At 36.2% G+C, this 27926-nt stretch overlaps 1 long non-coding RNA gene across 2 annotated transcripts; it reads left to right on the top strand.

The window, feature by feature from the left end:
- The first annotated feature begins 13890 nt into the window (after positions 1-13890).
- LOC127969850 (uncharacterized) lies at positions 13891-27880 on the top strand. Of its 2 annotated transcripts, XR_008156376.1 has the most exons (4): positions 13891-14243; positions 16605-16669; positions 21930-21991; positions 27464-27880. It is a non-coding gene; the product is annotated as an uncharacterized LOC127969850 (long non-coding RNA). The 2 variants fall into 2 exon arrangements; XR_008156375.1 differs by lacking the exons at positions 21930-21991; positions 27464-27880 and adding an exon at positions 19680-20576 and having other exon boundaries at positions 16605-16731.
- The last annotated feature ends 46 nt before the right edge of the window (positions 27881-27926 follow it).

Here is a 27926-nt window from a genome sequence, read left to right as displayed (position 1 = left end):
CTTTTGATCACTGTAGCGCCCCCCATAGGCCAATTAAGCTGAGACTTTGTCAGAATGTCCCCTCGGGGAGCTCTACCTTCTGGCCAAGTTTCAGCTCTCTAGGCCTTACGGTTTGGTCTGCACGATCAGTTTTAGCGGAGAAAAATAATAATAATTAAAGCTGCAAGCAGCATTTACCGGGGTTCAAGCACATTAAGGCCTCTGAGGTGGTCAGAGCCAACCTGGATGTTTGGATGACATTTAAACACATCCAAAATGGAGAACAGGCTAACAGACAGACACACACACTGACAGCAAATGATTAGACTAATATATGTATACTCTATAAGCATATGCACACACACACACACACAAAGACACACATATACATGGACACACATTTTGTTGCAGATATAGGTATTTGAAATAAGTGATAGGTGACAAACTTATTGCAAGTCTTCTCTTTTTTAGAGTTTAGATGTCATTTTCAGGTTAAACTGTAATCATAATGTGGCAAAATTGTAAAAACTGATACATCTGTATGAACAAAATGGAAAACATTGATTCAGTAAGATTTAAAATGTTATAACAGTTAATTTATTAATGTTTTGGCAAGAATTCATGAAAACAGTGCTGTTCAACTTAGCTGAATGAGCCCATTAGTGGTCTTCCGCTGCCATCTAGTGGTTATAAATTGCATTTACTCAAACAACCCTGGTTTTGAACATAACTGTTATAGTGTTGTTATTTTTTTTTCCCAATCTCTCTTAAATTTTGCATGCTTGTTTAGAATGAAATTATGCATTATTTTACACAGTTTTGATAATTTGTGGGCTTTCTGTTTGTATTAATAGGCCTTTGTGTACACTATGCAAATAACATATTATAAAATTATTGGTTTATAGTTGCCCAAATGCAATTGTTCAACATGTTTTTGATAATTATTGACCTTCTGAGTCTAGAGAATTGTACTTCAGTGGTTTTATAGATTTTCATCTTAAACCGTATCACAAGTATGCCAAAGTAACTTTTTTAAATAATCTTGAATATTTAATTAACAGCTTTATTGACAACATTGGTCCCAGAGGCAAAGTTGTTCAGAATGAGGAGATTTATCATATGATATGAAGATCTAGTGTTTTTGAGTGAATATATTAACATTTTCAAACACTTTGAGGCCTTTTACCATATAAATCTTGTGTTTTGAGACCTTTTCTACTGTTATAGCGCCACCTATGGTCTGATCTCCATGAAACTTTGCATGCTTGTTAAGAGTCACCTGCTACATGATTTCACTGAGTTTCATAAAGTTTTGAGTTTTCGTTTAGGTTTTATAGGCTTTGGGGTATGTTTGGCCACACCCCTTTTTCTATATTACCCCTTTACAGCTAACCAAAGGACAAAATTCAACATTTTTTTAATAATTATTGATCTAGAGAGTCCACAGAATATTACTGCAGTGGTTTGGTTCCGATCGGACAAAAAACCAAGGACTAGTTCGCAAAAGTAGGTTTTTAACATATTTGTGAATAACAATTGAACGATTTGATTGACAGCAATGGTTCTTGAGGCAAAGTTGTGCATTACGAGGAGATCTATCAAATGATATGCATATTGTGTTGATATGTGAAACACCACGTGATTACAGAGCCATAAAACTCGTTAGCGACAACTAGTGGCCGATTTCTTTCAAAATTCTTACAGACCTTAAGGTTCATGAGTCGAACGTACCCAGCGAGTTTTGTTCCGATCAACATCCGTTAACCCTTTCAAATAGGTGCTTAAATTTGTTTGGCCAATGGCGGCCATGTTTTTTGAGATATGCAAATGTCCTCATAGGTACTTGTGCCCCTTCAGACCAAGACACTACATACCGATTTTCAAGTCGATCGAGCCAACGGTTGCCTAGTTATAGCAATTTATGTGTTTTTTCTATCTTATAGCGCCCCCAAGTGGCAGAGATGCGCAATTTTTTTGATTTGACCAAAGATTGAGCTCATACATATGTGTACCGAGTTTGGTGAAGATATCTCATTCCGTACAAGAGTTATAGTCAAAATAGCATTTGGCTAACGTTAGCATAGACGCTTTTTGGTGGACTGTTTCGCGTGAGAATTGAAATTTCAACTTTTTTTTGATAATTATTGATATTGAGTGTCCAGGGAATATTTATGAATTGGTTTGGTTCTGATTGGTTGAAAATCCTAGGACTAGTTCGCAAAAGTAGGTTTCGGATATAGCTCGATTTTGCGAGAAAACGGTGCGTCGTAGACCCCAAAAAGGCGCCGTGCACTTTTGTTCGGGCTAACCCAAGGATTGCAACAATGCCATGTTTTTGAGTCTATGGCTAACGGTTTACACTTTACGGCCAAAAATGTCAAAATTTTTTGTTTTTTGCGCTGTAGCGCCCCCGTTAGGCCGATTGGGTCGAGACTCGGTATCTAACAAGAAGGCCGGACTACTACATTCTGACCAAATTTCAGCTTTCTAGGACTTACGGTTTGGGCTGCACGAACAGTTTGAGTGGAGAATAATAATAATAATAATAATAATTAAAGCTGCAAGCAGCATTTTACCGGGGTTCAAGCATTTAAGGCATCTGAAGTGGTCAGAGCCAACCTGGATGTTTGGATGACATTTAAACACATCCAAAATGGAGAACAGGTTAACAGACAGGCACACACACTGAAAGTAAATGATTAGACTAATATATGTATACTCTATAAGCATATGCACACACACACACACACAAAGACACACATATACATGCACAAACATTTTGTTGCAGATATAGGTATTTGAAATAAGCACATTAAGGCCTCTGAGGTGGTCAGAGCCAACCTGGATGTTTGGATGACATTTAAACACATCCAAAATGGAGAACAGGCTAACAGACAGACACACACACTGACAGCAAATGATTAGACTAATATATGTATACTCTATAAGCATATGCACACACAAACACACACACAAAGACACACATATACATGGACACACATTTTGTTGCAGATATAGGTATTTGACATAAGTGATAGGTGACAATAAACTTATTGCAAGTCTTCTCTTTTTTAGAGTTTAGATGTCATTTTCAGGTTAAACTGTAATCATAATGTGGCAAAATTGTAAAAACTGATACATCTGTATGAACAAAATGGAAAACATTGACTCAATGAGATTTAAAATGTTATAAAAGTTCATTTTTTAATGTGTTGGCATGAATTCATGAATCCTTTCAACAGTACTGTTCAACTTTACTGAATGAGCCCATTAGTGTTCTTCCGCTGCCATCTAGTGGTTATAAATTGCATTTACTCAAACAACACTGTGTTTTAAACATAAATGTTATAGTGTTGTTATTTTTTTTTTGCCCAATCTCTCTTAAATTTTGCATGCTTGTTTAGAATGAAATCATGCGTTATTTTACACAGTTTTGATAATTTGTGGGCTTTCTGTTTGTATTAATAGGCCTTTGTGTACACTATGCAAATAACATATTATAAAATTACTGGTTTATAGTTGTCTAAATGCAATTGTTCAACATGTTTTTGATAATTATTGACCTTCAGAGTCTAGAGAATTGTACTTCAGTGGTTTTATTGATTTTCATCTTAAACCCTTTCACTAGTATGCCAAAGTAACTTTTTAAAATAATCTTGAATATTTAATTAACAGCTTTATTGACAACATTGGTCCCAAAGGCAAAGTTGTTCAGAATGAGGAGATCTATCATATGATATGAATATCTAGTGTTTTTGAGTGAATATATGATCATTTTCAAACAATTTGAGGCCATTTACCATCTAAATATTGTGTTTTGAGACCTGTTGTACTGTTTTAGCGCCACCTATGCTTCGATCTCCATGAAACTTTGCATGCTTGTTAAGAGTCACCTGTTACATGTTCTCACCGAGTTTCATAAAGTTTTGAGTTTTCGTTTAGGTTTTATAGACTTTGGAGTATGTTTGGCCACACCCCTTTTTCTAAATTATCCCTTAACAGCTAACCAGAGGACAAAATTCAACATTTTTTTAATAATTATTGATCTAGAGAGTCCACAGAATATTACTGCAGTGGTTTGGTTCTGATCGGACAAAAAACCTAGGACTAGTTCGCAAAAGTAGGTTTTTAACAAATTTGTTAATAACAATTGAACGATTTGATTGACAGCAATGGTTCTTGAGGCAAAGTTGTGCATTATGAGGAGATCTATCAAATGATATGCATATTGTGTTGATAGGTAAAACACCACGTGATTACAGAGCCATAAAACTCGTTAGCGCCAACTAGTGGCCGATTTCTTTCAAAATTCTTACAGACCTTAAGGTTCATGAGTCGAACGTACCCAGCGAGTTTCGTTCCGATCAACATCCGTTAACCCTTTCAAATAGGTGCTTAAAGTTTTTTGGCCAATGGCGGCCATGTTTTTTTGAGATATGCAAATGTCCTCATAGGTACTTGTGTCCCATCAGACCAAGACACTGCATACCAATTTTCAAGTCGATCGAGCCAACGGTTGCCTAGTTATAGCCATTTATGTGGTTTTTCTATCATATTGCGCCCCCAAGTGGCAGAGATGCGCAATTTTTTTTATTTGACCCAAAATTGAGCTCATACATATGTGTACCAAGTTTGGTGAAGTTATCTCATTCCGTTCAAGAGTTATAGTTAAAATAGCATTTGGCCAACGTTAGCATAGACACTTTTTGGCGTACTGTTTCGCGTAAGAATTGAAATTTCAACTTTTTTTTGATAATTATTGATATTGAGTGTCCAGGGAATATATCTGAAGTGGTCTGGTTCTGATTGGTTGAAAATCCTAGGACTAGTTCGCAAAAGTAGGTTTCAGATATAGCTCGATTTTGCGAGAAAACGGTGCGTCGCAGACCCCAAAAAGGCGCCGTACACTTTTGTTCGGGCTAACCCAAGGATTGCTACGATGCCATGTTTTTGAGTTTATGGCTAACGGTTTACGATTCACGGCCAAAAATGTCCAAAATTTTTGTTTTTTGCGCTGTAGCGCCCCCGTTTGGCCGATTGGGCTGAGACTTTGATAAGTTCTCCCCAAAATGAGCTCTACGATCTGTCCAAATTTCAGCTCTCTAGGCCTTACGGTTTGGGCTGCACGTTCAGTTCTAGGGCGGAAGAATAATAATAATAATAATAATAAAAATCCTAACAATTACAATAGGGTTTCAGCACTGCGTGCTTGAACCCCTAATAAAAATCCTAACAATTACAATAGGGTTTCAGCACTGCGTGCTTGAACCCCTAATTAAAGCTGCAAGCAGCATTTTACGGGGTTCAAGCATTTAAGGCCTCTGAGGTGGTCTTGGCTAACCTGGATGCATGGATGACAGTTAAAGACATCCAAAATGAAGAATAGGCTGGCAGACAGACACAAACACTGAAATTAAATGATTAAACTAGTTTTTAACAGTTTAGATGTCATTTTCAGGTTAAACTGTAATCACAATGTGGCAAAATTGTAAAAACTGATATATCTGTATGAACAAAATGGAAAACATTGACTCAATGAGATTTAAAATGTTATAACAGTTAATTTTGTTTATGTTTTGGCATGAATTAATGAATCCTTTCAACAGTACTGTTCAACTTTGCTGAATGAGCCCATTAGTGGTCTCCCGCTGCCATCTAGTGGTTCTAAATTGCATTTACTCAAGCAACACTGTGTTTTTAAATATAACTGTTATAGTGTTGTTATTTTTTTTGACCAATCTCTCTTAAATTTTGCATGCTTGTTTAGAATGAAATTATGCATTATTTTACACAGTTTTGATAATTTGTGGGCTTTCTGTTTGTATTAATAGGCCTTAGTGTACACTATGCAAATAACATATTATAAAATTACTGGTTTATAGTTGTCCAAATGCAACTGTTCAACATGTTTTTGATAATTATTGACCTTCAGAGTCTAGAGAATTGTACTTCAGTGGTTTTATTGATTTTCAGCTTATACCCTATCACTAGTTTGCCAAAGTAACTTTTTGAAATAATCTTGAATATTTAATTAACAGCTTTATTGACAACATTGGTCCCAGAGGCAAAGTTGTTCAGAATGAGGAGATCTATCATATGATATGAAGATCTAGTGTTTTTGAGTGAATATATGAGCATTTTCAAACAATTTGAGGCCATTTACCATATAAATCTTGTGTTTTGAGACCTTTTCTACTGTTATAGCGCCACCTATGGTGCGATCTCCATGAAACTTTGCATGCTTGTTAAGAGTTACCTGTTACATGTTCTCACCACGTTTCATAAAGTTTTGAGTTTTCGTTTAGGTTTTATAGGCTTTGGGGTATGTTTGGCCACACCCCTTTTCTTAATTACCCATTTAACGCTAACCAAAGTACAAAATTGAAAATTTTTTTGATAATTATTGATCTAGACAGTCCACAGAATATTACTGCAGTGGTTTGGTTCCGATCGGACAAAAAACCTAGGACTAGTTCGCAAAAGTAGTTTTTTAACATATTTGTGAATAACAATTGAACGATTTGATTGACAGCAATGGTTCTTGAGGCAAAGTTGTGCATTATGAGGAGATCTATCAAATGATATGCATATTGTGTTGATATGTGAAACACCACGTGATTACAGAGCCATAAAACTCGTTAGCGCCAACTAGTGGCCGATTTCTTTCAAAATTCTTACAGACCTTAAGGTTCATGAGTCGAACGTACCCAGCGAGTTTCGTTCCGAACAACATCCGTTAACCCTTTCAAATAGGTGCTTAAAATTGTTTGGCCAATGGCAGCCATGTTTTTTGAGATATGCAAATGTCCTCATAGGTACTTGTGCCCCTTCAGACCAAGACACTGCATACCAATTTTCAAGTCGATCGAGCCAACGGTTGCCTAGTTATAGCCATTTATGTGTTTTTTCTATCTTATTGCGCCCCCAAGTGGCAGAGATGCGCAATTTTTTTTTATTTGACCAAAGATTTAGCTCATACATATGTGTACCAAGTTTGGTCAAGATATCTCATTCCGTTCAAGAGTTATAGTCAAAATAACATTTGGCTAACGTTAGCATAGACGCTTCTTGGCGTACTGTTTCGCGTAAGAATCGAAATTTCAACTTTTTTTTGATAATTATTTATATTGAGTGTCCAGGGAATATTTCTGCAGTGGTTTCGTTCCGATTGGTTGAAAATCCTAGGACTAGTTCGCAAAAGTAGGTTTCGGATATAGCTCGATTTTGCGAGAAAACGGTGCGTCGTAGAGCAAAAAATGCAGCTGTGCACTTTTGTTCGGGCTAACCCAAGGATTGCAACGATGCCTTGTTTTTGAGTCTACGGCTAACGGTTTACGACCTGCGGCCAAAAATGTCAAAAATTTTAGTTTTTTGCGCTGTAGCGCCCCCGTTAGGCCGATTGGGCCGGTTCTTTGTATCTGAGTAGCGAGCAAGACTACTACCATCTGACCAAGTTTCAGCTCTCTAGGCCTTACGGTTTGGGCTGCACGTTCAGTTTTAAGGCGGAAAAATAATAATAATAATAAAAATCTTAACAATTACAATAGGGTTTCAGCACTGCGTGCTTGAACCCCTAATAATAATAAAAATCCTAACAAATACAATAGGGTTTCAGCACTGCGTGCTTGAACCCCTAATAATAATTAAAGCTGCAAGCAGCATTTTACCGGGGTTCAAGCACATTAAGGCCTCTGAGGTGGTCAGAGCCAACCTGGATGCATGGATGACAGTTAAACACATCCAAAATGGAGAACAGGCTAACAGACAGACACACACACACAATGAAAGTAAATGATTAGACTAATATATTAATACTCTATAAGCATATGCACACACACACACACACACACACACACACACACACACACAAAGACACACATATACATGGACACACATTTTGTTGCAGATACAGGTATTTGAAATAAGGTGACAATAAACTTATTGCAAGTCTTCTCTTTTTTAGAGTTTAGATGTCATTTTCAGGTTAAACTGTAATCATAATGTGGCAAAATTGTAAAAACTGATACATATGTATGAACAAAATGGAAAACATTGATTCAGTAAGATATAAAATGTTATAACAGTTAATTTATTAATGTTTTGGCAAGAATTCATGAAAACAGTGCTGTTCAACTTAGCTGAATGAGCCCATTAGTGGTCTTCCGCTGCCATCTAGTGGTTATAAATTGCATTTACTCAAACAACCCTGGTTTAAAACATAACTGTTATAGTGTTGTTATTTTTTTTTGCCCAATCTCTCTTAAATTTTGCATGCTTGTTTAGAATGAAATTATGCATTATTTTACACAGTTTTGATAATTTGTGGGCTTTCTGTTTGTATTAATAGGCCTTTGTGTACACTATGCAAATAACATATTATAAAATTATTGATTTATAGTTGCCCAAATGCAATTGTTCAACATGTTTTTGATAATTATTGACCTTCAGAGTCTAGAGAATTGTACTTCAGTGGTTTTATTGATTTTCATCTTAAACTGTATCACAAGTATGCCAAAGTAACTTTTTTAAATAATCTTGAATATTTAATTAACAGCTTCATTGACAACATTGGTCCCAGAGGCAAAGTTTTCAGAATGAGGAGATTTATCATATGATATGAAGATTTAGTGTTTTTGAGTGAATATATGAACATTTTCAAACAATTTGAGGCCATTTACCATATAAATCTTGTGTTTTGAGACATTTTCTACTGTTATAGCGCCACCTATGGTCTGATCTCCATGAAACTTTGCATGCTTGTTAAGAGTCACCTGTTACATGATTTCCCTGAGTTTCATAAAGTTTTGAGTTTTCCTTTAGGTTTTATAGGCTTTGGGGTATGTTTGGCCACACCCCTTTTTCTAAATTACCCCGTTACAGCTAACCAAAGGACAAAATTCAACATTTTTTTAATAATTATTGATCTAGAGAGTCCACAGAATATTACTGCAGTGGTTTGGTTCCGATCGGGCAAAAAACCTAGGACTAGTTCGCAAAAGTAGGTTTTTAACATATTTGTGAATAACAATTGAACGATTTGATTGACAGCAATGGTTCTTGAGGCAAAGTTGTGCATTACGAGGAGATCTATCAAATGTTATGCATATTGTGTTGATATGTGAAACACCACGTGATTACAGAGCCATAAAACTCTTTAGCGCCAACTAGTGGCCGATTTCTTTCAAAATTCTTACAGACCTTAAGGTTCATGAGTCGAACGTACCCAGCGAGTTTTGTTCCGATCAACATCCGTTAACCCTTTCAAATAGGTGCTTAAATTTGTTTGGCCAATGGCGGCCATGTTTTTTGAGATATGCAAATGTCCTCATAGGTACTTGTGCCCCTTCAGACCAAGACACTGCATACCGATTTTCAAGTCGATCGAGCCAACGGTTGCCTAGTTATAGCAATTTATGTGTTTTTTCTATCTTATTGCGCCCCCAAGTGGCAGAGATGCGCAATTTTTTTGATTTGACCAAAGATTGAGCTCATACATATGTATACCGAGTTTGGTGAAGATATCTCATTCCGTTCAAGAGTTATAGTTAAAATAGCATTTGGCTAACGTTAGCATAGATGCTTTTTGGTGTACTGTTTCGCGTAAGAATTGAAATTTCAACTTTTTTTTAATAATTATTGATATTGAGTGTCCAGGGAATATTTCTGAAGTGGTTTGGTTCTGATTGGTTGAAAATCCTAGGACTAGTTCGCAAAAGTAGGTTTCGGATATAGCTCGATTTTGCGAGAAAACGGTGCGTCGTAGACCCCAAAAAGGCGCCGTGCACTTTTGTTCGGGCTAACCCAAGGATTGCAACAATGCCATGTTTTTGAGTTTATGGCTAACGGTATACGATTTACGGCCAAAAATGTCCAAAATTTTTGTTTTTTGCGCTGTAGCGCCCCCGTTAGGCCGATTGGGCCGGTTCTTTGTATCTGAGTAGCGAGCAAGACTACTACGATCTGACCAAGTTTCAGCTCTCTAGGCCTTACGGTTTGGGCTGCACGTTCAGTTTTAAGGCGGAAGAATAATAATAATAATTAAAGCTGCAAGCAGCATTTACGGGGTTCAAGCACATTAAGGCCTCTGAGGTGGTCTGAGCCAACCTGGATGTATGGATGACAGTTAAACACATCCAAAATGGAGAATAGGCTGACAGACTGACACACGCACTGAATTTAAATGATTAAACTAGTTTGTAAGAGTTTGGATGTCATTTTCAGGTTTCACTGTAATCACAATGTGGCCAAATTTTAAAAACTGATAAGTCTGTATGAACAAAATGGAAAACTTTAACTCAGTGAGATTTAAAATGTTGTAACAGTGTTTTTTTTTTTTATTGTTTAGGCATGAATTCATAAATCTTTTCAAAAGTACGGTTTCATTTTGCTGAATCAGCCCATTAGTGGTCTTCCGCTGCCATCTAGTGGTTATAAATTGCTTTTACTCAAACAACACTGTTTTTAAACATAACTGTTATAGTGTTATGTTTTTTGCCCAATCTCTCTTAAATTTTGCATGCTTGTTTAGAATGAAATTAGGCATTATTTTACACAGTTTTGATAATTTGTGGGCTTTCTGTTTGTATTAATAGGCCTTTGTGTACACTGTGAAAAGAACATATTATACAATCACTGGTTTATAGTTGTCCAAATGCAATTGTAATTATTGACCTTCAGAGTCTATAGAATTGTACTTCAGTGGTTTTATTGATTTTCAGCTTAAAGCCTTGGACTACTTTACCAAAGTAACTTTTTAAAATAATCTTGAATATTTAATTAACAGCTTTATTGACAACATTGGTCCCAGAAGTTGTTCAGAATGAGGAGATCTATCATATGATATGAAGATCTAGTGTTTATGTGAATATATGAGCATTTTCAGACAATTTAAGGCCATTTACCATGTAAATCTTATGTTTTGAGACCTTTTCTACTGTTATAGCGCCACCTATGGTCCGATCTCCATGAAAATTTGCTTGCTTGTTAAGAGTCACCTTTTACATGTTTTCACCAAGTTTCATAAAGTTTTGAGTTTTCGTTTAGGTATTTTGGTCACGCCCCTTTTCTAATTTAGCCGGTTATGGCTAACCAAAGGACAAAATTCAACATTTTTTTGATAATTATTGATCTAGACAGTCCAGAGAAAATTACTGCAGTGGTTTGGTTTCGATCAGGTAAAAAACCTGGGACTAGTTCGCAAAAGTAAGTTTTTAACATATTTGTGAATAACAATTGAAAGATTTGATTGACATCTTAGCTCCTTGAGGCAAAGTTGTTCACAGAGAGGAGATCTATCATATGATATGAAGATTTAGTGTTTGTGTGAATGTATGAACATGTCCTACAAATTGTGATCATTTTCCATTGAAAATGTGTGTTTTTGAGGCTTTTTCAACTGTGATAGCGCCACCTATGATCCGATCTCCATGACACTTTGCATGCTTGTTAAGAGTAATGTGTTACATGTTTTCACCTAGTTTCATAAAGTTTTGAGTTTTCGTTTAGGTTTTATAGGCTTTGGGGTATGTTTGGCCACACCCCTTTTCTAAATTACCCATTTAAAGCTAACCAAAGGACAAAATTCAACATTTTATTGATAATTATTGATCTAGAGAGTCCACAGAATATTACTGCAGTGGTTTGGTTCCGATCGGGCAAAAAACCTAGGACTAGTTCGCAAAAGTAGGTTTTAAACATATTTATGAATAACAATTGAACGATTTGATTGACAGCGATGGTTCTTGAGGCAAAGTTGTGCATTATGAGGAGATCTATCAAATGATATGCATATTGTGTTGATATGTGAAACACCACGTGATTACAGAGCCATAAAACTCGTTAGCGCCAACTAGTGGCCGATTTCTTTCAAAATTCTTACAGACCTTAAGGTTCATGAGTCGAACGTACCCAGCGAGTTTCGTTCCGATCAACATCCGTTAACCCTTTCAAATAGGTGCTTAAAATTGTTTGGCCAATGGCAGCCATGTTTTTTGAGATATGCAAATGTCCTCATTGGTACTTGTGCCCCTTCAGACCAAGACACTGCATACCAATTTTCAAGTCGATCGAGCCAACGGTTGCCTAGTTATAGCAATTAATGTGTTTTTTCTATCTTATAGCGCCCCCAAGTGGCAGAGATGCGCAATTTTTTTGATTTTTCCAAGGATTGAGCTCATACATATGTGTACCGAGTTTGGTGAAGATATCTCATTCTGTTCAAGAGTTATAGTCAAAATAGCATTTGGCTAACGTTAGCATAGACGCTTTTTGGTGTACTGTTTCGCGTAAGAATTGAAATTTCAACTTTTTTTTGATAATTATTGATATTGAGTGTCCAGGGAATATTTATGAAGTGGTTTGGTTCTGATTGGTTGAAAATCCTAGGACTAGTTCGCAAAAGTAGGTTTCGGATATAGCTCGATTTTGCGAGAAAACGGTGCGTCGTAGACCCCAAAAAGGCACCGTGCACTTTTGTTCGGGCTAACCCAAGGATTGCAACGATGCCTTGTTTTTGAGTCTACGGCTAACGGTTTACGATCTGCGGCCAAAAATGTCCAAAATTTTAGTTTTTTGCGCTGTAGCGCCCCCGTTAGGCCGATTGGGCTGAGACTTTGATAAGTTCTCCCCAAAATGAGCTCTACGATCTGTCCAAATTTCAGCTCTCTAGGCCTTACGGTTTGGGCTGCACGTTCAGTTCTAGGGCAGAAGAATAATAATAATAATTAAAGCTGCAAGCAGCATTTACCGGGGTTCAAGCACATTAAGGCCTCTGAGGTGGTCTGAGCCAACCTGGATGCATGGATGACATTTAAACACATCCAAAATGGAGAACAGGCTAACAGACAGACACACACACTGAAAGTAAATGATTAGACTAATATATGTATACTCTATAAGCATATGCACACACACACACACAGAAAGACACACATATACATGCACAAACATTTTGTTGCAGATATAGGTATTTGAAATAAGTGATAGGTGACAATAAACTTATTGCAAGTCTTCTCTTTTTAAGAGTTTAGATGTCATTTTCAGGTTAAACTGTAATCACAATTTGGCAAAATAGTAAAAACTGATATATCTGTAAGAACAAAATGGAAAACATTGACTCAATGAGATTTAAAATGTTATAACAGTTACATTGTTAATGTTTTGGGATGAATTCATGAATCCTTTCAACAGTACTGTTCAACTTAACTGAATGAGCCCATTAGTGGTCTTCCACTGCCATCTAGAGGTTATAAATTGCATTTACTCAAGCAACACTGTTTTTAAACATAACTGTTATAGTGTTTTTTTTTTTTTTGCCCAATCTCTCTTAAATTTTGCATGCTTGTTTAGAATGAAATTATGCATTGTTTTACACAGTTTTGATAATGTGTGGGCTTTCTGTTTGTATTAATAGGCCTTTGTGTACACTATGAAAAGAACATATTATAAAATTACTGGTTTATAGTTGTCCAAATGCAATTGTTCAACATGTTTTTGATAATTATTGACCTTCAGAGTCTACAGAATTGTACTTCAGTGGTTTTATTGATTTTCATCTTAAACCGTATCACAAGTATGCCAAAGTAACTTTTTAAAATAATCTTGAATATTTAATTAACAGCTTTATTGACAACATTGGTCCCAAAAGTTGTTCAGAATGAGGAGATCTATCATATGATATGAAGATTTAGTGTTTTTGAGTGAATATATGAGCATTTTCAAACAATTTGATGCCATTTACCATATAAATCTTGTGTTTTGAGACCTTTTCTACTGTTATAGCGCCACCTATGGTCTGATCTCCATGAAACTTTGCATGCTTGTTAAGAGTCATCTGTTACATGATTTCACGAAGGCTCATAAAGTTTTGAGTTTTCCTTTAGGTTTTATAGGCTTTGGGGTATGCTTGGCCACACCCCTTTTCCTAAATTACCCCTTTACAGCTAACCAAAGGACAAAATTCAACATTTTTTTAATAATTATTGATCTAGAGAGTCCACAGAATATTACTGCAGTGGTTTGGTTCCGATCGGACAAAAAACCTAGGACTAGTTCGCAAAAGTAGGTTTTTAACATATTTGTGAATAACAATTGAACGATTTGATTGACAGCAATGGTTCTTGAGGCAAAGTTGTGCATTATGAGGAGATCTATCAAATGATATGCATATTGTGTTGATATGTGAAACACCACGTGATTACAGAGCCATAAAACTCGTTAGCGCCAACTAGTGGCCGATTTCTTTCAAAATTCTTACAGACCTTAAGGTTCATGAGTCGAACGTACCCAGCGAGTTTCGTTCCGATCAACATCCGTTAACCCTTTCAAATAGGTGCTTAAATTTGTTTGGCCAATGGCGGCCATGTTTTTTGAGATATGCAAATGTCCTCATAGGTACTTGTGCCCCTTCAGACCAAGACACTGCATACCAATTTTCAAGTCGATCGAGCCAACGGTTGCCTAGTTATAGCAATTTATGTGTTTTTTCTATCTTATAGCGCCCCCAAGTGGCAGAGATGCGCAATTTTTTTGATTTGACCAAAGATTGAGCTCGTACATATGTATACCGAGTTTGGTGAAGATATCTCATTCCGTTCAAGAGTTATAGTCAAAATAGCATTTGGCTAACGTTAGCATAGACGCTTTTTGGTGTACTGTTTCGCGTAAGAATTGAAATTTCAACTTTTTTTTGATAATTATTGATATTGAGTGTCCAGGGAATATTTCTGAAGTGGTTTGGTTCTGATTGGTTGAAAATCCTAGGACTAGTTCGCAAAAGTAGGTTTCGGATATAGCTCGATTTTGCGAGAAAACGGTGCGTCGTAGACCCCAAAAAGGCGCCGTTCACTTTTGTTCGGGCTAACCCAAGGATTGCAACAATGCCATGTTTTTGAGTCTACGGCTAACGGTATACGATTTACGGCCAAAAATGTCCAAAAATTTTGCTTTTTGCGCTGTAGCGCCCCCGTTAGGCCGATTGGGCTGAGACTTTGATAAGTTCTCCCCAAATTGAGCTCTACGATCTGTCCAAATTTCAGCTCTCTAGGCCTTACGGTTTGGGCTGCACGTTCAGTTCTAGGGCAGAAGAATAATAATAATAATTAAAGCTGCAAGCAGCATTTTACCGGGGTTCAAGCATTTAAGGCATCTGAGGTGGTTAGAGCCAACCTGGATGTTTGGATGACATTTAAACACATCCAAAATGGAGAACAGGTTAACAGACAGACACACACACTGAAAGTAAATGATTAGACTAATATATGTATACTCTATAAGCATATGCACAAAGACACACATATACATGCACAAACATTTTGTTGCAGATATAGGTATTTGAAATAAGTGATAGGTGACATTAAATTATTGCAAGTCCTCTCTTTTTCAGAGTTTAGATGTCATTTTCAGGTTAAACTGTAAACATAATGTGGCAAAATTGTAAAAACTGATACATCTGTATAAACAAAATGGAAAACATCAATTCAATGAGATTTAAAATGTTATAACAGTTAATTTATTAATGTTTTGTCATGAATTCATGAAAACAGTACTGTTTAACTTAGCTGAATGAGCCCATTAGTGGTCTTCCGCTGCCATCTAGTGGTTATAAATTGCATTTACTCAAACAACACTGTGTTTTAAAACATAACTGTTATAGTGTTGTAATTTTTTTTTGCCCAATCTCTCTTAAATTTTGTATGCTTGTTTAGAATGAAATCATGCATTATTTTACACAGTTTTGATAATTTGTGGGCTTTCTGTTTGTATAAATAGGCCTTTGTGTACACAATGCAAATAACATATTATAAAATTATTGGTTTATAGTTGCCCAAATGCAATTGTTCAACATGTTTTTGATAATTATTGACCTTCAGAGTCTAGAGAATTGTACTTCAGTGGTTTTATTGATTTTCAGCTTAAACCGTATCACAAGTATGCCAAAGTAACTTTTAAAAATAATCTTGAATATTTAATTAACAGCTTTATTGACAACATTGGTCCCAGAGGCAAAGTTGTTCAGAATGAGGAGATTTATCATATGATATGAAGATTTAGTGTTTTTGAGTGAATATATGAACATTTTCAAACAATTTGAGGCCATTTACCATATAAATCTTGTGTTTTGAGACCTTTTCTACTGTTATAGCGCCACCTATGGTCTGATCTCCATGAAACTTTGCATGCTTGTTAAGAGTCACCTGTTACATGATTTCACTTAGTTTCATAAAGTTTTGAGTTTTCCTTTAGGTTTTATAGGCTTTGGGGTATGTTTGGCCACACCCCTTTTTTTAATTACCCCGTTACAGCTAACCAAAGGACAAAATTCAACATTTTTTTAATAATTATTGATCTAGAGAGTCCACAGAATATTATTGCAGTGGTTTGGTTCCGATCGGACAAAAAACCTAGGACTAGTTCGCAAAAGTAGGTTTTTAACATATTTGTGAATAACAATTGAACGATTTGATTGACAGCAATGGTTCTTGAGGCAAAGTTGTGCACTATGAGGAGATCTATCAAATGATATGCATATTGTGTTGATATGTGTAATACCACGTGATTACAGAGCCATAAAACTCGTTAGCGCCAACTAGTGGCCGATTTCTTTCAAAATTCTTACAGACCTTAAGGTTCATGAGTTGAACGTACCCAGTGAGTTTCGTTCCGATCAACATCCGTTAACCCTTTCAAATAGGTGCTTAAAATTGTTTGGCCAATGGCAGCCATGTTTTTTGAGATATGCAAATGTCCTCATAGGTACTTGTGCCCCTTCAGACCAAGACACTACATACCGATTTTCAAGTCGATCGAGTCAACGGTTGCCTAGTTATAGCCATTTATGTGTTTTTTCTTTTAATAGCGCCCCCAAGTGGCAGAGGTGTGCAATTTTTTTTATTTGACCAAAGATTGAGCTCATAGATATGTATACCGAGTTTGGTTAAGATATCTCATTTCATTCATGAGTTATAGCCTGTTGCGTAAAATTGGTCCTCGACTTTCGGACATTTTGGCGTCCCATTACGACAGAGAGTCGAAATTTCTACTTTTTTTTGATAATTATTGATATTCACTGGACAGAGAACATTTCTGCAGTGGTTTGGTTCAGATTGGGCGAAAAACCTAGGACTAGTTCGCAAAAGTAGGTTTTGGACATACGTCAAGTTTGCGAAAAAACGAGGCCTCCTAGACCCAAATTCAGAGTGACCGTTTTTAATTTCGCATGACCCACGGATTCCAGAAATGTAAAATTTTTGGCTCTATCACAAGCGGTTTAGGAGCTATTAGCAAAAACGCATTTTCGATCACTGTAGCGCCCCCTATTGGCCAATTGGGCTGAGACTTTGATAGGTTCTCCCCAAATTGAGCTCTATCATCTGACCAAGTTTCAAGTCTCTAGGCCTTACGGTTTGGGCTGCACGTTCAGTTCTAGGGCAGAAGAATAATAATAATAATAATAAAAATCCTAACAATTACAATAGGGTTTCAGCACTGCGTGCTTGAACCCCTAATTAAAGCTGCAAGCAGCATTTTACCGGGGTTCAAGCACATTAAGGCCTCTGAGGTGGTCAGAGCCAACCTGGATGTTTGGATGACAGTTAAACACATCCAAAATGGAGAACAGGCTAACAGACACACACACTGAAAGCAAATGATTAGACTAATATATGTATACTCTATAAGCATATGCACACACACACACACACACACACACACAAAGACACACAAAGATACACATATACATGCACAAACATTTTGTTGCAGATATAGGTATTTGAAATTAGTGATAGGTGACAATAAACTTATTGCAAGTCTTCTCTTTTTTAGAGTTTAAATGTCATTTTCAGATTAAACTGTAATCATAATGTGGCAAAATTGTTAAAACTGATACATCTGTATGAACAAAATGGAAAACATCAATTCAATGAGATTTAAAATGTTATAACAGTTAATTTATTAATGTTTTGGCATGAATAAATAAAAACAGTACTAGCTGAATGAGCCCATTAGTGGTCTTCCAGTGCCATCTAGTGGTTATAAATTGCATTTACTCAAACAACACTGTGTTTTTAAACATAACTGTTAAAGTGTTGTTGTTGGTTTTTTTTGCCCTATCTCTCTTAAATTTTGCATGCTTGTTTAGAATGAAATTATGCATTACTTTACACAGTTTTGATAATTTGTGGGATTTCTGTTTGTATTAATAGGCCTTTGTGCCTCTGGGATGGTCTCTGCCAACCAGGATGTATGGATGACATTTAAACACATCCAAAAGACAGACACACACACACTGAAACTAGTTTAAATGATTAAACTAGTTTTTAAGAGTTTAGATGTCATTCAGGTTTCACTGTAATTACAATGTGGCAAAATTGTAAAAAATGATGTGTCTGTATGAACAAAATGGAAAACATTGATTCAATAAGATTTAACATGTTATAACAGTTAATTTATTAATGTTTTGGCATGAATTCATGAATCCTTTCTACAGTACTGTTCATTTTAACTGAATGAGCCCATTAGTGGTCTTCCGCTGCCATCTAGTGGTTATAAATTGCATTTACTAAAACAACACTATGTTTCTAAACATAACTGTTATAGTGTTGTTATTTTTTTTTTTTTGCCCAATCTCTCTTAAATTTTGCATGCTTGTTTAGAATGAAATCATGCATTATTTTACACAGTTTTGATCATTTCTGGGATTTCTGTTTGTATTAATAGGCCTTTGTGTACACTATGCAAATAACATATTATAAAATGACTGGTTTACAGTTGTCTAAATGCAATTGTTCAACATGTTTTTGATAATTATTGACCTTCAGAGTCTAGAGAATTGTACTTCAATGGTTTTATTGATTTTCATCTTATACCCTATCACTAGTTTGCCAAAGTATCTTTTTAAAATAATCTTGAATATTTAATTAACAACTTTATTGACAACATTGGTCCCAGAGGCAAAGTTGTTCAGAATGAGGAGATCTGTCATATGATATGAAGATCTAGTGTTTTTGAGTGAATATATGAGCATTTTCAAACAATTTGAGGCCATTTACCATATAAATCTTGTGTTTTGAGACCTTTTCTACTGTTATAGCGCCACCTATGGTCCGATCTCCATGAAACGTTGCATGCTTGTTAAGAGTCACCTGTTACATGTTCTCACCTAGTTTCATAAAGTTTTGAGTTTTCGTTTAGGTTTTATAGGCTTTGGGGTATGTTTGGCCACACCCCTTTTTCTAAATTATCCCTTTACAGCTAACCAAAGGACAAAATTCAACATTTTTTTAATAATTATTGATCTAGAGAGTCCACAGAATATTACTGCAGTGGTTTGGTTCCGATCGGGCAAAAAACCTAGGACTAGTTCGCAAAAGTAGGTTTTTAACATATTTGTGAATAACAATTGAACGATTTGATTGACAGCAATGGTTCTTGAGGCAAAGTTGTGCATTATGAGGATATCTATCAAATGATATGCATATTGCGTTGATATGTGAAACACCACGTGATTACAGAGCCATAAAACTCGTTAGCGCCAACTAGTGGCCGATTTCTTTCAAAATTCTTACAGACCTTAAGGTTCATGAGTCGAACGTACCCAGCGAGTTTCGTTCCGAACAACCTCCGTTAACCCTTTCAAATGGGTGCTTAAAATTGTTTGGCCAATGGCGGCCATGTTTTTTTGAGATATGCAAATGTCCTCATAGGTACTTGTGCCCCTTCAGACCAAGACACTGCATACCAATTTTCAAGTCGATCGAGCCAACGGTTGCCTAGTTATAGCCATTTATGTGTTTTTTCTATCTTATTGCGCCCCCAAGTGGCAGAGATGCGCAATTTTTTTTGTTTGACCAAAGATTGAGCTCATACATATATGTACCGAGTTTGGTGAAGATATCTCATTCCGTTCAAGAGTTATAGTCAAAATAGCATTTGGCTAACGTTAGCATAGACACTTTTTGGTGTACTGTTTCGCATAAGAATTGAAATTTCAACTTTTTTTTGATAATTATTGATATTGAGTGTCCAGGGAATATTTATGAAGCGGTTTGGTTCTGATTGGTTGAAAATCCTAGGACTAGTTCGCAAAAGTAGGTTTCGGATATAGCTCGATTTTGCGAGAAAACGGTGCGTCGTAGACCCCAAAAAGGCGCCGTGCACTTTTGTTCGTGCTAACCCAAGGATTGCAACAATGGCATGTTTTTGAGTCTACGGCTAACGGTTTAAGTTTTACGCCCAAAATTGTCCAAAATTTTTGTTTTTTGCGCTGTAGCGCCCCCGTTAGGCTGATTGGGCCGGTTCTTTGTATCTGAGTAGCGAGCAAGACTACTACCATCTGACCAAGTTTCAGCTTTCTAGGCCTTACGGTTTGGGCTGCACGTTCAGTTTTAAGGCGGAAGAATAATAATAATAATAATAATAATAATAATAAAAATCCTAACAAATACAATAGGGTTTCAGCACTGCGTGCTTGAACCCCTAATAATAATTAAAGCTGCAAGCAGCATTTACGGGGTTCAAGCATTTAAGGCATCTTAGGTGGTCAGAGCCAACCTGGACGTATGGATGACCGTTAAACACATCAAAAATGGAGAATAGGCTAACAGACAGACACACACACTGAAATTAAATGATTAAACTCGTTTTTAAGATTTTAGATGTCATTTTCAGGTTTCACTGTAATCATAATGTGGCAAAATTTTAAAAACTGATATGTCTGAATGAACAAAATGGAAAACTTTAACTCAATGAGATTTGAAATGTTGTAAGAGTGTTTTTTTATTGTTTAGGCATTAATTCATACATCTTTTCAACTGTACTGTTTAAGTTAGCTGAATGAGCCCATTAAGTGGTTTTCCGCTGCCATCTAGTGGTTATAAATGGCAATTTCTCATACATCAATGTGTTAATCCTTTATAACTCTTAGTGTTTTTTTGCCCAATGTTTCTTAAATATTGCATGCTTGTTTAGAATGAAATTATGCATTATTTTACACATTTTTATAATTTGTGGGCTTTCTGTTTGTATTAATAGGCCTTTGTGTACACTATAAAAATAACATATTATAAAATTACTGGTTTATAGTTGTCCGAATTCAATTGTTCAACATGTTTTTGATAATTATTGACCTTCAGAGTCTAGAGAATTGTTCTTCAGTGGTTTTATTGATTTTCATCTTAAACCGTATCACAAGTATGCCAAAGTAATTTTTTAAAATAATCTTGAATATTTAATTAACAGCTTTATTGACAACATTGGTCCCAGAGGCAAAGTTGTTCAGAATGAAGAGATTTATCATATGATATGAAGATCTAGTGTTTTTGAGTGAATATATGAACATTTTCAAACAATTTGAGGCCATTTACCATATAAATCTTGTGTTTTGAGACCTTTTCTACTGTTATAGCGCCACCTATGGTCTGATGTCCATGAAACTTTGCATGCTTGTTAAGAGTCACCTGTTACATGATTTCACTGAGTTTCATAAAGTTTTGAGTTTTCGTTTAGGTTTTATAGGCTTTGGGGTATGTTTGGCCACACCCCTTTTTCTATATTGCCCCTTTACAGCTAACCAAAGTACAAAATTCAACATTTTTTTGATAATTATTGATCTAGAGAGTCCACAGAATATTACTGCAGTAGTTTGGTTCCGATCGGGCAAAAAACCTAGGACTAGTTCGTAAAAGTAGGTTTTTAACATATTTGTGAATAACAATTGAACGATTTCATTGACAGCAATGGTTCTTGAGGCAAAGTTGTGCATTATGAGGAGATCTATCAAATGATATGCATATTGTGTTGATATGTGAAACACCACGTGATTACAGAGCCATAAAACTCGTTAGCGCCAACTAGTGGCCAATTTCTTTCAAAATTCTTACAGACCTTAAGGTTCATGAGTCGAACGTACCCAGCGAGTTTCGTTCCAATCAACATCCGTTAACCCTTTCAAATAGGTGCTTAAAATTGTTTGGCCAATGGCGGCCATGTTTTTTGAGATATGCAAATGTCCTCATAGGTACTTATGCCCCTTCAGACCAAGACACTGCATACCAATTTTCAAGTCGATCGAGCGAACGGTTGCCTAGTTATAGCCATTTATGTGTTTTTTAAATCTCATTGCGCCCCCAAGTGGCAGAGCTGCGCAATTTTTTTTATTTGACCAAAGATTGAGCTCATACATATGTGTACCAATTTTGGTGAAGATATCTCATTCCGTTCAAGAGTTATAGTCAAAATAGCATTTGGCTAACGTTAGCATAGACGCTTTTTGGTGTACTGTTTCGCGTAAGAATTGAAATTTCAACCTTTTTTTGATAATTATTGATATTGAGTGTCCAGGGAATATTTCTGAAGTGGTTTGGTTCTGATTGGTTGAAAATCCTAGGACTAGTTCGCAAAAGTAGGTTTCGGATATAGCTCGATTTTGCGAGAAAACGGTGCGTCGTAGACCCCAAAAAGGCGCCATACACTTTTGTTCGGGCTAACCAAAGGATTGCAACGATGCCATGTTTTTGAGTCTACGGCTAACGGTTTACGATTTACGGCCCAAAATGTCAAATTTTTTTGTTTTTTTGCGCTGTAGCGCCCCCATTTGGCCGATTGGGGTGAGACTTTGTCAGAATGTCCCCTCGGGGAGCTCTACATTCTGGCCAAGTTTCAGCTCTCTAGGCCTTACGGTTTGGTCTGCACAATCAGTTTTAGCGGAGAAAAATAATAATAATAAATTAAAGCTGCAAGCAGCATTTACGGGGTTCAAGCACATTAAGGCCTCTGAGGTGGTCAGAGCCAACCTGGATGTATGGATGACAGTTAAACACATCCAAAACGGAGAATAGGCTGACAGACAGACACATGCACTGAAATTAAATGATTAAACTAGTTTTTAAGAGTTTGGATGTCATTTTCAGGTTTCACTGTAATCATAATGTGGCAAAATTTTAAAAACTGGTAAGTCTGTATGAACAAAATGGAAAACTTTAACTCAGTGAGATTTAAAATGTTGTAACAGTGTTTTTTTTTTATTGTTTAGCCATGAATTCATAAATCTTCTCAAAAGTACTGTTTCAATTTGCTGAATGAGCCCATTAGTGGTCTTCCGCTGCCATCTAGTGGTTGCATTTACTCAAACAACACTGTTTTTAAACATAACTGTTATAGTGTAAAGTTTTTTGCCCAATCTCTCTTAAATTTTGCATGCTTGTTTAGAATGAAATTAGGCTTTATTTTACACAGTTTTGATAATTTGTGGGCTTTCTGTTTGTATAAATAGGCCTTTGTGTACACTGTGAAAAGAACATATTATACAATCACTGGTTTATAGTTGTCCAAATGCAATTTTTCAACATGTTTTTAATTATTATTGACCTTCAGAGTCTAGAGAATTGTACTTCAGTGGTTTTATTGATTATCAGCTTAAAGCCTTGGACTACTTTGCCAAAGTAACTTTTTTAAATAATCTTCAATATTTAATTAACAGCTTTATTGACAACATTGGTCCCAAAAGTTGTTCAGAATGAGGAGATCTATCATATGATATGAAGATCTAGTGTTTATGTGAATATATGAGCATTTTCAGACAATTTGAGGCCATTTACCATATCAATCTTATGTTTTGAGACCTTTTCTACTGTTATAGCGCCACCTGTGGTCCGATCTCCATGAAAATTTGCATGCTTGTTAAGAGTCACCTGTTACATGTTTTCACCAAGTTTCATAAAGTTTTGAGTTTTCGTTTAGGTTTTATATGCTTTTGGGTATTTTGGTCACGCCCCTTTTCTAATTTAGCCAGTTAAAGCTAACCAAAGGACAAAATTCAACATTTTTTTGATAATTATTGATCTAGAGAGTCCAGATAAAATTACTGCAGTGGTTTGGTTTTGATCGGGTAAAAAATCTGGGACTAGTTCGCAAAAGTAAGTTTTTAACATATTTGTGAATAACAATTGAACGATTTGATTGACATCTTCGCTCCTTGAGGCAAAGTTGTTCACAAAGAGGAGATCTATCATATGATATGAAGATCTAGTGTTTGTGTGAATGTATGAACATGTCCTACAAATTGAGATCATTTTCTATTGAAAATGTGTGTTTTTGAGGCTTTTTCAACTGTTATAGCGCCACCTATGATCCGATCTCCATGAAACTTTGCATGCTTGTTAAGAGTCACCTGATACATGATTCCACGAAGTTTCATAAAGTTTTGAGTTTTCGTTTAGGTTTTATAGGCTTTGGGGTATGTTTGGCCACACCCCTTTTACTAAATTACCCCTTTACAGCTAACCAAAGGACAAAATTCAACATTTTTTTGATAATTTTTGATCTAGAGAGTCCACAGAATATTACTGCAGTGGTTTGGTTCCGATCGGACAAAAAACCTAGGACTAGTTCATAAAAGTAGGTTTTTAACATATTTGTGAATAACATTTGAACAATTTGATTGACAGCAATGGTTCTTGAGGCAAAGTTGTGCATTATGAGGAGATCTATCAAATGATATGCATATTGTGTTGATAAGTGAAACACCACGTGATTACAGAGCCAATAAACTCGTTAGCGCCAACTAGTGGCCGATTTCTTTCAAAATTCTTACAGACCTTAAGGTTCATGAGTCGAACGCACCCAGTGAGTTTCGTTCCGATCAACATCCGTTAACCCTTTCAAATAGGTGCTTAAAATTGTTTGGCCAATGGCGGCCATGTTTTTTGAGATATGCAAATGTCCTCATAGGCACTTGTGCCCCTTCAAACAAAGACACTGCATACCAATTTTTAGGTCGATCGAGCCAACGGTAGCCTAGTTATAGCCATTTATGTGTTTTTTCTTTTTATAGCGCCCCCAAGTGGCAGAGGTGTGCAATTTTTTTTATTTGACCAAAGTTTTAGGTCTTACAAATGTGTAGCAAGTTTGGTTAAGATATCTTATTTCTTTTACGAGTTATAGCCTGTTGCGTAAAATTGCTCCTCGACTTTCGAACGTTTTGGCATCCCATTACGACAGCGAGTCGAAATTTCAACTTTTTTTTGATAATTATTGATAATCCCTGGCCAGAGAACATTTCTGCAGTGGTTTGGTTCAGATTGGGCGAAAAACCTAGGACTAGTTCGCAAAAGTAGGTTTTGGACATACGTCAAGTTTGTGAAAAAACGAGGCCTCCTAGACCCAAAATCAGAGTGACCGTTTTTAATTTCGCTTGACCCAAGGATTCCAGAAATGTTAAATTTTTGGGTCTATGACAAGCGGTTTAGGAGCTATAAGCAAAAACGCATTTTTGATCACTGTAGCGCCCCCCATAGGCCAATTAAGCTGAGACTTTGTCAGAATGTCCCCTCGGGGAGCTCTACCTTCTGGCCAAGTTTCAGCTCTCTAAGCCTTACGGTTTGGTCTGCACGATCAGTTTTAGCGGAGAAAAATAATAATAATAATAAAAAAAATCCTAACAGATACAATAGGGTTTCAGCACTGCGTGCTTGAACCCCTAATTAAAGCTGCAAGCAGCATTTACGGGGTTCAAGCACATTAAGGCCTCTGAGGTGGTCTGAGCCAACCTGGATGTATGGATGACAGTTAAACACATCCAAAACGGAGAATAGGCTGACAGACAGACACACGCACTGAAATTAAATGATTAAACTAGTTTTTAAGAGTTTGGATGTCATTTTCAGGTTTCACTGTAATCATTAAGTGGCAAAATTTTAAAAACTGATAAGTCTGTATGAAAAAAATGGAAAACTTTAACTCAGTGAGATTTAAAATGTTGTAACAGTGTTTTTTTTTTCTATTGTTTAAGCATGAATTCATAAATCTTTTCAAAAGTACGCTTTCAATTTGCTGAATGAGCCCATTAGTGGTCTTCCGCTGCCATCTAGTGGTTATAAATTGCATTTACTCAAACAGCACTGTGTTTAAACATAACTGATATAGTGTTGTTTTTTGCCCGAACTCTCTTGAATTTTGCATGCTTGTTTAGAATGAAGTTAGGCATTATTTTACACAGTTTTGATCATTTGTGGGCTTTCTGTTTGTATTAATAGGCCTTTGTGTACACTGTGAAAAGAACATATTATACAATCACTGGTTTATAGTTGTCCAAATGCAATTGTTCAACATGTTTTTGATAATTATTGTCCTTCAGAGTCTAGAGAATTGTACTTCAGTGGTTTTATTGATTTTCAGCTTAAAGCCTTGGACTACTTTGCCTAAGTAACTTTTTTAAATAATCTTGAATATTTAATTAACAGCTTTATTGACAACATTGGTCCCAGAAGTTGTTCAGAATGAGGAGATCTATCATATGATATGAAGATCTAGTGTTTATGTGAATTTATGAGCATTTTCAGACAATTTGAGGCCATTTACCATATAAATCTTATGTTTTGAGACCTTTTCTACTGTTATAGCGCCACCTATGATCCGATCTCCATGAAAATTTGCATGCTTGTTAAGAGTCACCTGTTACATGTTTTCACCAAGTTTCATAAAGTTTTGAGTTTTCGTTTAGGTTTTATATGCTTTGGGGTATTTTGGTCACGCCCCTTTTCTAATTTAGCCAGTTATAGCTAACCAAAGGATAAAATTCAACAATTTTTTGATAATTATTGATCTAGAGAGTCCAGAGAAAATTACTGCAGTGGTTTGGTTTCAATCGAGTAAAAAACCTGGGACTAGTTCGCAAAAGTAAGTTTTTCACATATTTGTGAATAACAATTGAACGATTTGATTGACATCTTCGCTCCTTGAGGCAAAGTTGTTCACAAAGAGGAGATCTATCATATGATATGAAGACCTAGTGTTTGTGTGAATGTATGAACATGTCCTACAAATTGTGATCATTTTCTATTGAAAATGTGTGTTTTTGAGGCTTTTTCAACTGTTATAGCGCCACCTAAGATCCGATCTCCATGAAACTTTGCATGCTTGTTAAGAGTCACCTGATACATGATTCCACGAAGTTTCATAAAGTTTTGAGTTTTCGTTTAGGTTTTATAGGCTTTGGGGTATGTTTGGCCACACCCCTTTTACTAAATTACCCCTTTACAGCTAACCAAAGAACAAAATTAAACATTTTTTTGATAATTATTGATCTAGAGAGTCCACAGAATATTACTGCAGTGGTTTGGTTCCGATCGGACAAAAAACCTAGGACTAGTTCGTAAAAGTAGGTTTTTAACATATTTGTGAATAACATTTGAACGATTTGATTGACAGCAATGGTTCTTGAGGCAAAGTTGTGCATTATGAGGAGATCTATCAAATGATATGCATATTGTGTTGATAAGTGAAACACCACGTGATTACAGAGCCAATAAACTCGTTAGCGCCAACTAGTGGCCGATTTCTTTCAAAATTCTTACAGACCTTAAGGTTCATGAGTCGAACGCACCCAGCGAGTTTCGTTCCGATCAACATCCGTTAACCCTTTCAAATAGGTGCTTAAAATTGTTGGGCCAATGGTGGCCATGTTTTTTGAGATATGCAAATGTCCTCATAGGTACTTGTGCCCCTTCAGACAAAGACACTGCATACCAATTTTTAGGTCGATCGAGCCAACGGTAGCCTAGTTATAGCCATTTATGTGTTTTTTCTTTTTATAGCGCCCCCAAGTGGCAGAGGTGTGCAATTTTTTTTATTTGACCAAAGTTTTAGGTCTTACAAATGTGTAGCAAGTTTGGTTAAGATATCTTATTTCTTTCACGAGTTATAGCCTGTTGCGTAAAATTGCTCCTCGACTTTCGAACGTTTTGGCATCCCATTACGACAGCGAGTCGAAATTTCAACTTTTTTTTGATAATTATTGATATTCCCTGGCCAGAGAACATTTCTGCAGTGGTTTGGTTCAGATTGGGCGAAAAACCTAGGACTAGTTCGCAAAAGTAGGTTTTGGACATACGTCAAATTTGCGAAAAAACGAGGCCTCCTAGACCCAAAATCAGAGTGACCGTTTTTAATTTCGC

Source organism: Carassius gibelio, chromosome B13, assembly GCF_023724105.1.
Source record: "Carassius gibelio isolate Cgi1373 ecotype wild population from Czech Republic chromosome B13, carGib1.2-hapl.c, whole genome shotgun sequence".
In the NCBI taxonomy this organism is placed as follows: Eukaryota; Metazoa; Chordata; class Actinopteri; order Cypriniformes; family Cyprinidae; genus Carassius; species Carassius gibelio.
Note: the sequence above shows the minus strand (reverse complement) of the source record. Positions and strands in the feature narration are given on the sequence as shown.